At 51.2% G+C, this 15,125-nt stretch overlaps 1 protein-coding gene across 3 annotated transcripts in view; it reads right to left on the minus strand.

Moving 5' to 3' along the window:
* NOD1 (nucleotide binding oligomerization domain containing 1) overlaps nucleotides 1–14,765 on the minus strand; it is a 103,372-nt gene extending 88,607 nt beyond the window's left edge. The window contains exons 1-2 of one of the 3 annotated variants that reach the window (XM_029589366.1): nucleotides 14,389–14,760; nucleotides 71–204 (exon numbers count right to left, since the gene is read on the minus strand). The gene's annotated coding sequence lies outside the window, so the exon portion shown is untranslated. Of the gene's footprint in view, nucleotides 1–70; nucleotides 205–14,388 lie in introns of all 3 variants that reach the window. The other 2 variants (XR_003854563.1, XM_029589365.1) reach the window with 2 other exon arrangements.
* Between the last annotated feature and the right edge of the window lie 360 nt (nucleotides 14,766–15,125).

Below are 15,125 nucleotides of genomic sequence, written 5' to 3' on the forward strand. Positions count from 1 at the left end.
AATAGCAGATCCGGAGGCTTACAATGCTGTACTTGACACAACCCCCCCTCCCCCCCAAACGCATACATACACTTTGGCGCAGACAGCGACTCCTTAACCTCTCTAGTGCCGCACAGCCATCGGCTCACAGGTAGAGGCTTGTGTGTCCAGCGCTGCCGCTCCTGAGGCCCTTTGGTTTTCAGTGGGTGAACACTAAGTAATAGGCTGAGGATAAAAAGCGGGAGCAGCGACCTGAACACAAATGCTATTCCAGCACCACAGCGGCATTAATTAATCAATGCTGGAGGGAAATGGAAGGAAAGAACAAAAACTGTGTGGAGAAGAGGGCTGACATTAAACAGGGGAAGGAGAGAAAAAATGACAAAGGGAAGAGGAAAGACAGCAGAGAAGGAAAGGGCAGGAGAGGGCAACACAAAGACTAGAGAGGAGAGAAAAAAAAAAAGAGGAAAGAAAAAAAAAAAGGGGAGATGGTGCTGAGAAGGAGTTAATGGAGGGCTGGGAAAGCTGAGAGATTTAGGGCAAAGCTGGAGAGCAGTGGGGACGTGAGATAGGGAGAGGGATGACATGGTCTGTCCTGCCCCTAAAAGAAGACTAACAGCAGTGGTTCTTCAACACCCAGGACCCCAGATGCATGAAAAGAGCAGCTTGCCCGCTCCTGGAGGTACAAGGCAAGGATGGGCCAGGAAATGAGCAGTGAATTTTCTCCTGACAGGAGCTCAAAATCCTTACCCAGCTGGTGACCTGTGTGGAGACTGCCCAACAGTACTTCCAGCAAGGCTGTGCACAGTGGGGTAAGTTCTGCTCAAGCAGCCCCTGCACTGCACCGAGCTCAGGGAGGACAGTTATTACCCTTAACAGAAACATGGGGGTAACCTGCAGGGAGCGGCAGTTATTACCCTTAACAGTAACATGGGAGTAACCTGCAGGGAGGGCAGTTAGTACCCTTAACAGAAACATGGGGGTAACCTGCAGGGAGCGGCAGTTACTACCCTTAACAGAAACATGGGGGTAACCTGCAGGGAGCGGCAGTTACTACCCTTAACAGAAACATGGGGGTAACCTGCAGGGAGGGCAGTTATTACCCTTAACAGAAACATGGGGGTAACCTGCAGGGAGCGGCAGTTACTACCCTTAACAGACACATGGGGGTAACCTGCAGGGAGCGGCAGTTACTACCCTTAACAGAAACATGGGCGTAACCTGCAGGGAGCGGCAGTTACTACCCTTAACAGTAACATGGGGGTAACCTGCATGGAGCGGCAGTTACTACCCTTAACAGTAACATGGGGGTAACCTACAGGGAGCAGCAGTTACTACCCTTAATAGTAAATGGGGGTAACCTGCAGGGAGTGGAAATTATTACCCTTAAGTAGTAAGAGAAAGGAAGTGATGATCCCCTTGTACAGGGCCCTTGGTGAGGCCTCACTTGGAGTACTGTGTTCAGTTCTGGAGACCGTATCTCCAAAGAGACAGGATGGAGGCGGTCCAGAGAAGGGTGACCAAAAAGGTGAATGGTCTTCATAAAATGACTTATGAGGAGAGATTGAAGAACCTAAATATATATACCCTGGAGGAGAGGATGAGCAGGGGTGATATGATACAGACTTTCAGATACTTGAAAGTTTTTAATGATCCATGGTCAACAACAAACCTTTTCCGTTGGAAAAAAAAAATCAGTAGAACAAGGGGCCATGACTTGAAGCTCCAGGGAGGAAGACTCAGAACCAATGGGGGTGGATTACTGGAGTGGAGGCTACTTGGTGATTACTACCCTTACTCAATAAGCTTTCGCAAGGTTAATGTAACTCCAACATTGCTCTCTGCTTCTACGGCAAGGGGAAATGTGGAAAAGAGGATTTACATTCAGACAACATCCAACAAGGCAATGATCTGTGCAGTCTAGGTAAACAAGCATTGGGGTAACTTGCTTGATGCGGCGGTTACTACCCTTAACCATTCAGCCTTATGATCGCCTTTGATGCAACTCCAACATTACTTTCTGCATCAATGGCAGGGGATGGCAGGAAACCTGAATCAAACGGTTACCAACAAGAGCCCTGAAATTGGTGGTTGGTGAAACAGATACGTATATACTCTTTATGTCAGAAACAATATCCAAGCATCTGAGCTGCAAGGAAGATGGGGCAATGAAGAAGCACTATGGGCCGACCTAAAAAAAGATGGGGCATCCATTTTTATTGGAGTGGTTTACAGGCCTCCAAACCATAAGGAAGAACTGGTCAGAGATCTGGTTGAAGACATCCAAAAGATAGGAAAGAAGGAAGAAGTGGTGATCGTTGGAGACTTTAATATGCCAGATGTAGACTGGAGAATCCCATCTGCAGAATCTAATAATAGTAGAGAAATAGTGGATGCCCTGCAAGTAGCTTTGTTCAAACAAATGGTAATGGAACCCAAGAGAGAAGGAGCTATACTCGACTTAGTGCTCACTAATGGAGATAATGTATCTGATGTCCAGGTGGGCGCCCACCTCAGCACAAGTGGTCATCAAACGGTATAGTTTAATATCACAAAAAGGATACGGAAAAAAAGCAGAAAGACCCAAGTTTTGCAGTTCAAAAACACGGACTTTGATGAAATGGGGAAGTACCTGGAGGAAGAACTAAAAGGCTGGGAGAAAGAGAGATGTGGATCAACAGTGGACCAATCTAAAAGGAGCAATTACCAAGGCAACTAATCTATATGTTAGAAAAGTAAAGAAAAGCAAAAGAAAAATGAAACCTATCTGGTTCTCAAAGGAGGTGGCTGACAAAATAAAGGCTGAAAGAACAGCGTTCAAGAAATATAAAAGATCCCAAAGGGAGGAGCACAAAGAAGAATATCTGGTAGAACTGAGGGAGACGAAGAAATTAATCAAGACGGCAAAAAGTCAAGCGGAAGAGAGGATTGCCAAGGAGGTAAGAGAGGTGACAAAACATTTTTCAGATACATCAGTGAAAAGAGAAAAGTTCAAAGTGGTATAGTGAAATTGAAAGGTGGAAAGGATCAATGTGTGGAGAGAGACGAAGAAATGGCAGAAATATTAAATGAATACTTCAGTTCTGTGTTCACTAAAGAGGACCCTGGAGAAGGACCGTCGCTAGTTAACAAGAAACTGGAGGGGAGTGGAGTAGATATAAAGGAAAATTAGTATCTTACCTGATAATTTTCGTTCCTGTAGTACCACGGATCAGTCCAGACACCTGGGTTGTGACTCCGCACCAGCAGGTGGAGACAGAGCAAAACTTGTGAGGCTTCCCTACATATAGTAAGGTGCCACCCACAGCCCCTCAGTCTTACGTAATGTCCAAGCAAAACTGCAACCATACTACATAACTAGATTGCCCGAAACCGGGCCGGTTCCACAAAAAACCCCCCCAGCCGGAACACCACATCCGGAACCGGAGGCTAATCAATGGAAAACAAACTGAACCGCAACTGAAGGAACCGAGCGGACTCTCCGTTCTGCAGAAAAACCGAAAAACATTCCGTATTTACAACGCTGTATTTCCTGGGCGGGTCCCTGGACTGATCCGTGGTACTACAGGAACGAAAATTATCAGGTAAGATACTAATTTTCCTTTCCCTGTACGTACCCGGATCAGTCCAGACACCTGGGATGTACCAGAGCCACAAACTACGGGTGGGACCCGGAGAGTCCCGCTCGGAGTACTCTCCCTCCAAAACCCCCCGAGTCTGCCGCCTGGACATCCACCCGGTAATTTCTCGTGAAAGTGTGCAGCGACTTCCAAGTCGCCGCCCTGCAAATCTCCTGAGGAGAGACCAGAGAGGACTCTGCCCAAGACGCAGCGTGCGACCGCGTGGAATGAGCTCGAAGCCCCACCGGGACCGGCTTACCCCGCAAAAGATAGGCCGAAGCAATAGCTTCCTTGAGCCACCGAGCAATCGAAGCTCTGGACGCTGCCCCACCTCTTTTGCGACCAGCGTACAACACAAAGAGGTGATCTGAGGAACGGAAAGGGTTCGTAACCTCTAGGTAGCGGAGAAGCACTCTACGAACATCTAGCTTTCGCAACTCCTGCGAACCTCGCGCCTCCGGAAAAGCCGGAAGCTCCACAGATTGATTCAAATGAAAACTGGACACCACCTTCGGCAAGAAGGAGGGGACAGTTCTCAAGGACACACCCGAATCCGAGAAGCGTAAGAACGGCTCCCTACACGACAACGCCTGCAACTCCGAGACTCGTCTCGCCGAGGCTATCGCAACAAGGAAAACCGTCTTCAAGGTAAGGTCCTTTAGCGTAATCCGCTTCAGAGGTTCAAACGGAGGCGAACACAAAGCGGAAAGGACCCAATTGAGGTTCCAGGACGGACAAGGGTGACGCAAAGGAGGACGTAAATGTTTGGCGCCCCGAAGAAAACGGGCGATATCCGGGTGAAGGGCCAAAGACATCCCATGAACCTTGCCCCGAAGACACCAGAGCGCCGCTACTTGGACCCGAAGGGTACTGCAAGAGAGCCCGGATGAGAGGCCAGCCTGAAGAAAAGCAAGGACTTCTGACACCGGAGCTAGCATAGTATCTACCCTGCGGTCCCGACACCAGTTCTCAAAAACTGTCCACACGCGCACATAGGCCAAAGACGTCGACTGCTTTCTGGACCTCAACAAGGTAGCCACCACCGCAGCAGAGTAACCCTTCTTTAATAAGTGACGCCTCTCAAACGCCATGCCGCGAGACAGAAGTGATCCGCCTCTGCCAAACAAACGGGGCCTTGACGGAGGAGCGCCGCGGATCCCTGAAATCGGAGAGGCGGACCGTCCGCCAGGAGCAGAAGATCCGCAAACCAAGGTCTCCTTGGCCACTCTGGCGCCACCAGGATGACGGGCGTCGGGTGCAACTCGATCCGGCGAAGGACCTTGCCGATCAGTGGCCACGGAGGAAACACGTACAGCAACACGCTCGTCGGCCACGGAAGCACTAACACATCGACCCCTTCGGCTCCGCGCTCTCGCCTCCGGCTGTAAAAACGTGGAGCCTTCGCATTCTGCGCGGTCGCCATCAGATCCATGCGTGGCTGACCCCACGTCCTGCAGAAGAGTTGATAAGCTTCCTCCGCCAACTCCCATTCTCCGGGATCCAGATGATGGCGACTGAGGAAGTCTGCCTGTACGTTGTCCACCCCGGCGATGTGCGATGCCGCAATGTTGGAGAGGTGCCGCTCCGACCAGCACATCAAGCGGCGGGCCTCTTCCGCCACCAGTCGGCTTCTCGTTCCTCCTTGGCGGTTGATATACGCCACTGTCGTTGCATTGTCCGACAACACCCGGACCGCCTTTCCCCGGATCAGCGGAAGGAAAGCTTGCAGTGCTAGCGTTACCGCCCTGGTTTCCAGACAATTGATGGACCACCGTGACTGCTCCCTGGACCACAGTCCCTGCACCGAGCGCCCCAGACAGACTGCTTCCCAGCCGGAGAGACTTGCATCCGTCGTGACCACTGTCCAGTCGGGCGTGAGCAGAGACACTCCACACCGGAGATGGTCGGGATGTAACCACCAGCGAAGGCTGTCCCTCGCAATGTCTGTAAGAGGAAGCAGAAGCAGAAACGCCTCCGACACCGGCTTCCAGCGGGATAGTAACGCCGATTGTAATGGCCGTAGATGTGCAAAAGACCAGGGGACCAAAGCCAGGGTCGACGCCATCGAGCCCAGGACCATTAGGTAATCGCGTACCAAAGGCGTACGGAGGGCCAGTAAACGTCGCACCTGGCCCTGCAGCTTGCAGACTCGCTCTTCGGAGAGATAGACTCTGCCGCGTTTGGTATCGAACAGTGCCCCCAGATACTCCAAGGACTGAGAGGGAACCAAGCGACTCTTGGCTAGATTGACCTCCCATCCCAGGGAGCGTAAGAGCTGTAGGACTCTGTCGACCGCTCGCTGACATTGTATTGCTGACTTCGCCCGAATGAGCCAATCGTCCAAGTAGGGGTGCACCAGCAACCCCTCCCTCCTGAGCTGGGCCGCCACGACTACCATCTCCTTGGTAAACGTCCGGGGAGCAGTAGCCAGACCGAAGGGAAGGGCTCGGAATTGGTAGTGTCTGCCCAGTACGCAAAATCTGAGGAACTGCTGATAAGCTGGCTGAATGCCTATGTGCAGATAAGCCTCGGTGAGATCTAAGGACGCGAGGAACTCGCCTGGTCTCACCGCCGCTACCACCGACCGGATCATCTCCATTTTGAAGCGGGGAATGCGAAGGCACCTGTTTACCCCTTTCAAGTCCAGAATGGGACGGAAGGTGCCTTCTTTCTTTGGTACGATGAAGTAAATGGAGTACCGACCCTGCCGTTGTTGTCCTCGCGGCACGGGACGGATGGCGCCCAGGGCCTCCAGCCGTCGCACTGTGTCCCAGACCGCTGCGCGTTTGAGCTTCCCCTTGCACGGAGACACCAGAAACTTGTCGAAGGGAACTCTTGCAAAATCTAAACCGTAACCGTGTCTTATCACGCTGAGGACCCACTGGTCCGACGTTATCTTGGCCCACTCCTCGGCAAACAGTGTTAATCGGGCGCCCACGTGAGGTACGCCCGCGAAATGCTGCCCCGAGGGATGGACCGACCTCGTTTCATTGTGGGCCCTTGGACCCTGCCCCCGCCGTGGATCCACTCTGCCTGCCAAAGCGTTTCCCTCGAAACGACGGGGTCCAGGAGGCAGACCTGGCAGAGGAGGCAGGCCGGTAGGAGGAACCAGATGATCTCTGTGGTCGCGCTCTTCTAGGCCCACGAAAACGAGACCGATTGGAAAAGGACGATCGGGCCCTGTGCCTGTCCTCCGGTAGCCGAAAAGCCTTGTTCTCACCGATGGACTGCATCAGGTCGTCCAACTGTTTGCCAAACAGCAGCCTGCCTTTAAAGGGCAGTGCCCCCAGGTGAGCCTTAGAGGAGCCATCCGCCGCCCAGTTCCTCAGCCAGAGGCGGCGCGCCGAAACCGCCGAGACCATGGCCCTGGCCGATGTGCGCAGCAGATCATGTAACGCATCTGCCCCATAAGCAATGACCGCTTCCAGCTGGTCCGCCTGCGCTGATTCCTCCGCCGAGAGACCAGCATTAGCCTGAAGCACCTGTGCCCAGCGTAGACCTGCCCGCAGGGCAAAATTAGTACAGATCGCTGCACGCACTCCCAGCGCGGAAACTTCAAACACCTTCTTGAGCTGCATCTCCAGCTTCCTATCCTGGATATCCCGAAGGGCCGTGGCTCCTGTGACTGGGATCGTGGATCTCTTCATCACCGCCGAGACCGCTGCGTCCACCTTAGGAAGACGGAGAAGTTCCAGCGTGTCCTCAGGGAGCGGGTAAAGCTTGTCCATGGTCTTGCTGACCTTCAGGCCCAATTCCGGGGTATCCCACTCTCTGAAGAGGATGTCCGACGCAGAAAAATGAAAAGGAAAAGCGACGGCCGGCCCCGCAAGGCCCAACAGCACCGGGTCCATGTTGGCTCCCTGCCTGGATTCCACCGGCGGAGCCTCTATCCCCAGCTCCTTTAGGATGGCGGGAATCAGAGGGGCCAGCTCCTCCTTCTGAAACAACCGGACTACCTTCGGATCATCCCCCTCACCTGCCGGTGTCCCTTTACCGGCAGCCGGCGGCTTCTGACCCGCGGCATCCGGGTCCTCCGGCCCCCCCAGGGGCTCAGGAAGCTGGTCCTCGTCCTCCGAGCCCGTGGACTCACTGTCTGTATCCTGAGGGACGCCCCGTACTGGGCGCTTCCCTGCCGGGGGCTCCGAAGTACTTTTGGACCCCTCCGCAGCCTTCCTCTTCCGGGAAGTAGGCCTATGAGCCGTCTTTCCCACTGCCTTACTTCTTTTCCGAGCCGTTTTACATTTGAGGACTTTTCTCAAAAGAAGAGCAAAATCCGCCGAAAAAGACGCCCCCGACCCCGATGACGTCATCCCTACGCTCTCCTCATCCGGGGACTCGCCCCCTCTCTGCGGGCTTCCCCCGGGTGGGCGCTGCTGTGGAGACAGTGCAGGAGGCTGGGCGCCATTACTGAGAGCCCTCCTCGTGGCTTCCTGCACTGTCTCCAAAATGGCCACCGTTCCCGCGCTGAGCGGGAACGGGTCAGCCCCCACCTCCTGCCTCTGGCTGTCCCGCGGCGGCGATCGCTCCGGCCGGAATCGGGCCCCCTGACCTCCGGACGACCCCTCGCCCCCGGGAACGCAGGAGGAACAGAGACCGTCGCGCGCGCCCGGAACCGCACGCGCGGCAAGAGGCAGCCCTCGGCATCCCCGACCGTGTCCCGCCCGCGGCAGCAGCCAAAAAAAAAAAAAACAAAATATCGCAGACGACCACGGCGGCACACGCAGACAACGGAGAGCCGGCTCAAAAATCAAACAGTGTGTTTGTCAATTTTTTTTTTTTTTTTTACTTGCGCTGTCCCGGGTCCTGAGGTGTTGCTCCCGCGGGGGTGAGTGAACCGGGCTCCCCGGTGTCACCCCCGACGCTGCTGCCTGTGACCGAGGACCCCAGCAGCGGCCTCGACCAGGGGAGATGGTCCCCTCAGAACCTCGGAACCCCCCTGGGAGGCGACCGGACTCGGGAGACTGCTGACTGACTTCTTGAAATCTTCTTTCTTTTTCTTTTTTTTTTGAACACCAAAACTCCAAACAAAACAACTAATCCCTGACTATCTATACCAAAAAACCCAGGGATCCCAGAGGCTATTGACCCTGCACCACCTGCTGGAGACAGAGTAAGACTGAGGGGCTGTGGGTGGCACCTTACTATATGTAGGGAAGCCTCACAAGTTTTGCTCTGTCTCCACCTGCTGGTGCGGAGTCACAACCCAGGTGTCTGGACTGATCCGGGTACGTACAGGGAACTCCATTTACAGTAGAAAATGTATGGGAAGAGCTGGAGAAACTGAAAGTGGACAAAGCCATGGGGCCTGATGAAGTTCATCCCAGGATACTGAGGGAGCTCAGAGATGTGCTGGCGGGTCCACTGTATGACATGTTCAATAGATCCCTAGAAACGGGAGTGGTCCGAGTGATTGGAGAAGAGAGGTGGTGGTCCCGCTTCACAAGAGTAGGAACAGAGAAGAGGCTGGTAACTACAGACCAGTTAGCCTCACTTCGGTGGTGGGAAAAGTAATGGAGTCACTGTTGAAAGAGAGAATAGTGAACTATCTACAGTCGGGAGAATTGATGGACCAGAGGCAGCATGGATTCACCAGGGGAAGATCCTGTCAGACAAATCTGATTGACTTTTTTCACTGGGTAACCAAGGAATTGGATCAAGGAAGAACACTCGATGTCATCTACTTGGATTTCAGCAAAGCTTTTGATACAGTCCCGCACAGGAGACTGGTGAATAAAATGAGAAGCTTAGGAGTGAGTGCCGAGGTGGTGGCCTGGATTGCAAACTGGTTGACGGACAGATGACAAATGTGTGATGGTAAATGGAACTCTCTCTGACGAGAGAGCGGTTTTAAGCGGTGTACCGCAAGGATCGGTGTTGGGAGCGGTCCTGTTCAATATCTTTGTGAGTGACAATGCGGACGGGATAGAAGATAAGGTTTGTCTTTTTGCGGATGACACTAAGATCTGCAACAGAGTGGACACGCCGGAAGGAGTGGAGAGAATGAGATGGGATTTAAGGAAGCTGGAAGAGTGGTCGAAGATATGGCAGCTGAGATTCAATGCCAAGAAGTGCAGAGTCATGCATATGGGGAGTGGAAATCCGAATGAACTGTATTCCATGGGGGGAGAAAGGCTGATGTGCACGGAGCAGGAGAGAGACCTTGGGGTGAGTGTCTAATGATCTGAAGTCGGCAAAACAATGTGACAAGGCGATAGCTAAAGCCAGAAGAATGCTGGGCTGCATAGAGAGAGGAATATCAAGTAAGAAAAGGGAAGTAATTATCCCCTTGTACAGGTCCTTGGTGAGGCCTCACCTGGAGTACTGTGTTCAGTTCTGGAGACCGTATCTCCGAAGAGACAGAGACAAGATGGAGGCAGTCCAGAGAAGGGCGACCAAAAAGGTGAAGGGTCTTCATCAAATGACTTATGAAGAGAGATTGAAGAAGGAGGAGCAGGAGTGATATGATACAGACTTTCAGATACTTGAAAGGTTTTAATGATCCAAAGACAATGACAAACCTTTTCCTTCGGAAAAAAAATCAGCAGAACCAGGGGTCACGATTTGAAGCTCCAGGGAGGAAGACTCAGAACCAATGTCAGGAAGTATTTCTTCACAGAGAGGATGATGGATGCCTGGAATGCCCTTCTGGAGGAAGTGGTGAAGACCAGAACTGTGAAGGACTTCAAAGGGGTGTGGGATAAACACTGTGGATCCATAAAGTCTAGAGGATGTGAATGAAGAGTGGGTGGCTCGCGGGAATGAAAACTACATGGAGATAATACCCTTATTCAATAAACATACACACTGTTAATGCAACTCCATTGCTCTAAGCTTCAACGGCAAGAGGAAATGTGGAAAAAAGGATTTGCATTCACAAAAAAGCGTGGAGTAGCTTGCTTGTTACGGTGGTTACTACCCCAAACCAAATAAGCCTACTTCACTTTCAATGCATATCCAGCATAGCTCTCTGCTTCAACGGCAGGGGGAATGAAGAAAAGTGGATTATATACAGACAACAACCAACAAGGACTGAATTACATAGTCTGGGTAAACAAATAAGCAAGGGTGTAGCTTGCTTATTGCAGCGGTTACTACCCCTAACTAATTAAGCTAGATATTTCACTTAGATGCAGTTCCAACACTGCTCTCTACATTAATGGTGGAGGTGGAAGGGAAACAGAACCAAAAGGTCACTAAGAGCCAAGAGTAACAGATAAGTATGAGGGGAAAAAAAAGTGAGAAACTTGCTGGGCAGACTGGATGGGCCATTTGGTCTTCTTCTGCCGTCATTTCTATGTTTCTATGTTAACAGTAACATGGGGGTAACCTGCAGGGCACAGCAGTTAGTACCCTTAACAGTAACATGGGGGTAACCTGCATGGAGCGGCAGTTACTACCATAAGAAACTTGCTGGGTAGACCGAATGAACCATTTGGTCTTTTTCTGCCATCAATACTATGTTACCTTGCATATTATTATGGCCTAAGGAAGAAAGGGGCACAGAACAGCTGATTGTTTGATTCAGGCACCATGCTATATCTTTGGAGGAGGATCTCTGAATTTAAATTTATGTTACCTGCTGGGCACTGTGGTTAGACTGAGATATAATGATGTCCTAACTCTGACGGCTCGTGTTTTATCGAGCACATCCACTGAAACAGCAAGAGGAGCACAACACATCCAATACAGGATGTCCCCTTAGTAAAAGCTGTACCAAACAATACCATACTTAGAAGACTGACCTCCTCCAATTCCTCTCCCAGTAATATAATAAATGATGGCAGACAAAGAGCAATTGGCCCAACCAGTCTGCCCAGCTGAGATTCTATCTCTGGTTTTCTATTGTGCTGGGTAGATGAGCATATAAATTCACATATAAATTCACCCCCACCACCAATGTCTTCCATCTGAGCCCTCAATCCTTCTCTCACCACTGCCCTCCACATCTGACCTAAGCATGTTTAAAATCCAGCACCACAAGTTTTATATCTTTCTCTGCAATTCTTACAAGACCAGTACTTAAGGCAATATCCAGCTCCCCCTTCCCTATCTTTTTACCAATAATCCATATTGAGGCCAGCATCCCAAGCATCCAGCCTCCCTATGCTCATTTGTTTGGATTTTTACCCTGGTCACTCCATGCAGGTTACTGACGTGGTGGTTCCACTGCAGTTTAAGCTTGTAACCACTGCTCCATGCAAGTTATCGCTGTGTTCTCTACCATCCTTGTTAAATGGGAATACAAGATCCCATGCTTAATCCCACATTCAACCCCCTGCCTCTCCCTCACCCCAAATGTCTTATCAGCAAACTTTGTAATAATTTAAAAAACTGCTAAAACTAGCACATCTGTTGCCCTAAATCTGGCCTTCTAGGTCCACATGGACTTACTCAACTGGAGGGTATCTGGCCACCAACAACCCACCACCACTGACATGGTTAGCTTCTGGGGAACTGCAGCCCCTTTTCCCCTGCATCTGATATGTGGCAGTGATGGCAAACTAGCAGCCTTCCTGGTCTCTGCAGTTGCTGCTCCTCCTCCTCTTCTATGCTTCCTGATCCCAAAAGGGCTGATGCAATAAGACATGCATTGAAAATGGGTGCTCGTATTGAGCGACCGTTTTCCTAATGCTCACACAGCCACATCCCCTGGGAGACCGAAGCAGTAGTTAAAAGAGGGGCTGCATAAAAAAGGAGGCACTAGGGAAGAATGGTTTATTTATTTATTTTATTTAACACTTTTCTATACCGACCTTCATGGTTAAATGACCATATCAGATCGGTTTACATCGAATTGGGGAACTGTAACAAAAAACAATTGTTTGAACAGGAAGAGCAAAGTTACATTCAACAAGGATAGTAAACTTGGAAGCATAGACAGCTGGAAAGAAAGGCCTAAGAAGGCAGTAAACAAAGAGTATAAACAATTGATGAATCAGGTGTAGCTCTTATTAAGTACTTACAGGTAATACCCTTTGTGTGATGCACTAGGGAAGAATTGTGTGTCCCTAGTGCTCAAATGCATCGGTGCCCACAATTGCAACAGGCGATCAATACGAGCATCCATTTTTATCCCTCTTCTTCTGGCCAATTTTGCTGAAGTTGCTGAATACACCCATAGCTAAGCGCCCCTTGCTAAGGGCGTCTAAATTGTGTGTCCAGAAGAATTATTTATTTTTTTAAATCAAGCCAATATCCATTTATTTTTCAATGCCGCAAGCAGCAAATTTAAGTGTCCCAATGATACTAAGTAGAAGGAACCACAGAGGACTGTATTTTTAAATTTCTCATGAGCCCTTGACTCACAGATCGAGTTTACGTCTCCTCCGGGGCTGGAGTTAAATTTGCTATGTTAAAAAATGTGCATTGGGCACTCGGTGATTTTCTGCATTGGGGGGGGGGGGGTTATAGGTAACAGCCTCAACTACATGGAATTTACACGTGCCAAGCGCTATCAGCTAAGCATTTGTTTGGGTGCACGTTTTGGACGCGCTAATCTCATTGCATCGGGTGCTAGTCTAGCACATCCAAAACACACACCCAACCACGTATAAACCTGTGCGCTAGGCAGGGTGCACTTTATTGCATCAGCCCCAAAGAAAGTACAAACCATGGGGGAAGATCAGCTGAGGGAACACCCACTTACTTGTCCCCAATCTTAAGGCCTGCTTCTATTCTGCTCCAAGAAACTGAGAGGAACCTGTAGGAGAGGAATCTTGAGAGTGGGATGACAGAAAATCTGAGGAAAAAAAAAAAGGGGGGGGGGGGGGTGTGATGGATGGGAACCTGGGGAGGGGGGAGGAGTCCAAGGACAGGGGGGGGGGGGGGATGAAGACATGCCAGAGGGTAAGATGGTGAAGAATCTGGCGCAGGGGTGGAGAGGAAGCTGGGGGGGAGTAGTTAGGAAAGAACCTGGAAGCAGCAGAAGACAGGGAGAGAATGAACAAAAAAGTAGAGCCAGAGAGGGGAAAGAATAGGGGAATGATGATGTATATGGCATCATTTGTCCACATGTCAAGAATTAATTTTTTTTTTAACCAGATTGGAAAATAGGCCAATTGTGCACTTTGTTCTTGTTTAAGTAACGTGACACCAGACGATCTCTCCTATATAAAGTCTATTACTATATTTAGTAAAGACTAAAGTAAAAATCAAAGGACCCCCACCCAGATTGCAGCAGGACCGAGCTCCTATGGGGTCTGGATTCCGGGGGCCCACCTGGAGCCAAGCCAGAAGTCAGCAAACGCATTCAGCTGGGCAGATCCCTTGTAACGAGAGGGCGAATGAAAGGGGGTAGAAGTCCACAGGGGCATGAGGATGCGCTCCTTCCTTTCCCCGCCCACGAAATCCTAGCTCTTCCCTTGGAGGAAAGCCCTGCATTCTACTAAAAGAGCAATCGCCCCGTTTTGCTACAAAAAAAAATAAATTCGGATTCCCGTAATCCAAAGCAAAGCAACGTGAGTTTACAAAATAAAACAGTACTGCTTCTTTTTCGGCAGAGCCGGCCGGACGGGTGCCGCAGTTATCCCTCCCTGCTCTCACACCAAGTGTGAGCGGGCCCGCCGCCTCTGCTCGCCTGCAGGGCCGGACTGACGCACACAAACCTCCCGTCCTGAGAAAGGGCGCCAGAACCGAACTTTAGTTCTGCTGACCACAGGCACCGAGCGCTTTCCCATGGCCAGGGAGGTGGGCGCAACCTCTTAGTACATCGGCGACCTGCCTCTTAAGATGCAGAAGAGGAGGGAGCGCTGCCCTGCGCTCACCCCGCCCTGCTCCTTGCCGTACTCACCGCATTCTCGCCGGAGGAAAGCTGCCCTATCGCCCTCCCGATACCCTGCAAAGGCGCCCGCCCGCTCTGCACTTGTGGAGGCGGGGAGGAGGAGTCCGCCCACCGCTTCTGGGGAAAAAGTCAAGTGCAGCAACCCCCCCCCCGCCCCCCGGCCAGGCTTTAGCGCTCGTCCGGCCTTCTCTCTCGGAAACGCGGCGCCGGCAGCGAAAAGGTCCACACCCCTCGCTTCTTTAGGAGACTTCCTCTTTTCTGCCCGCAAGCGTTCGACTTTTCGGAGGAATCTTTCTAAAAAAAAATGTTTTTGCACCACTTTTATTTGGCCGGGAGATGAAGGCAATTCCCTTTTCGAGTCCGCCGAGCTTCTTCTGTTGTCTGTGCACGGGTTGTCTTTTCTTGTGCCTTGCCTCACTACAGCATGGGTGGGCAAACTTTTTTTTTAAAACAGAGCCCAGGGACCGAGTTAGGGTTTTTGTCACCTCCAGGCAGGGCTGGGGCAAGAAAATTAGGCGGCCTAGGCGATCCTTCTACCTTGCGCCTGCCCCGGCCTCATTCTCTCAGACAGACCCCCTTCTCACCCACACACTGAGGTTCCTTGTCTCTCTCACGCAGGCACTCTTACATAGGCTGTCTCTCTTCTCACACACAAGAGGCGTGAAGAGTCTCTACTTCTCTGGCCTATGAGTGGGGTGGGCATATGGCTGCTCTTTGACACCCCCTAATGGCTGATGCCCTAGGCA

Source organism: Rhinatrema bivittatum, chromosome 2 (genome assembly GCF_901001135.1).
Source record: "Rhinatrema bivittatum chromosome 2, aRhiBiv1.1, whole genome shotgun sequence".
Classification (NCBI taxonomy): Eukaryota; Metazoa; Chordata; class Amphibia; order Gymnophiona; family Rhinatrematidae; genus Rhinatrema; species Rhinatrema bivittatum.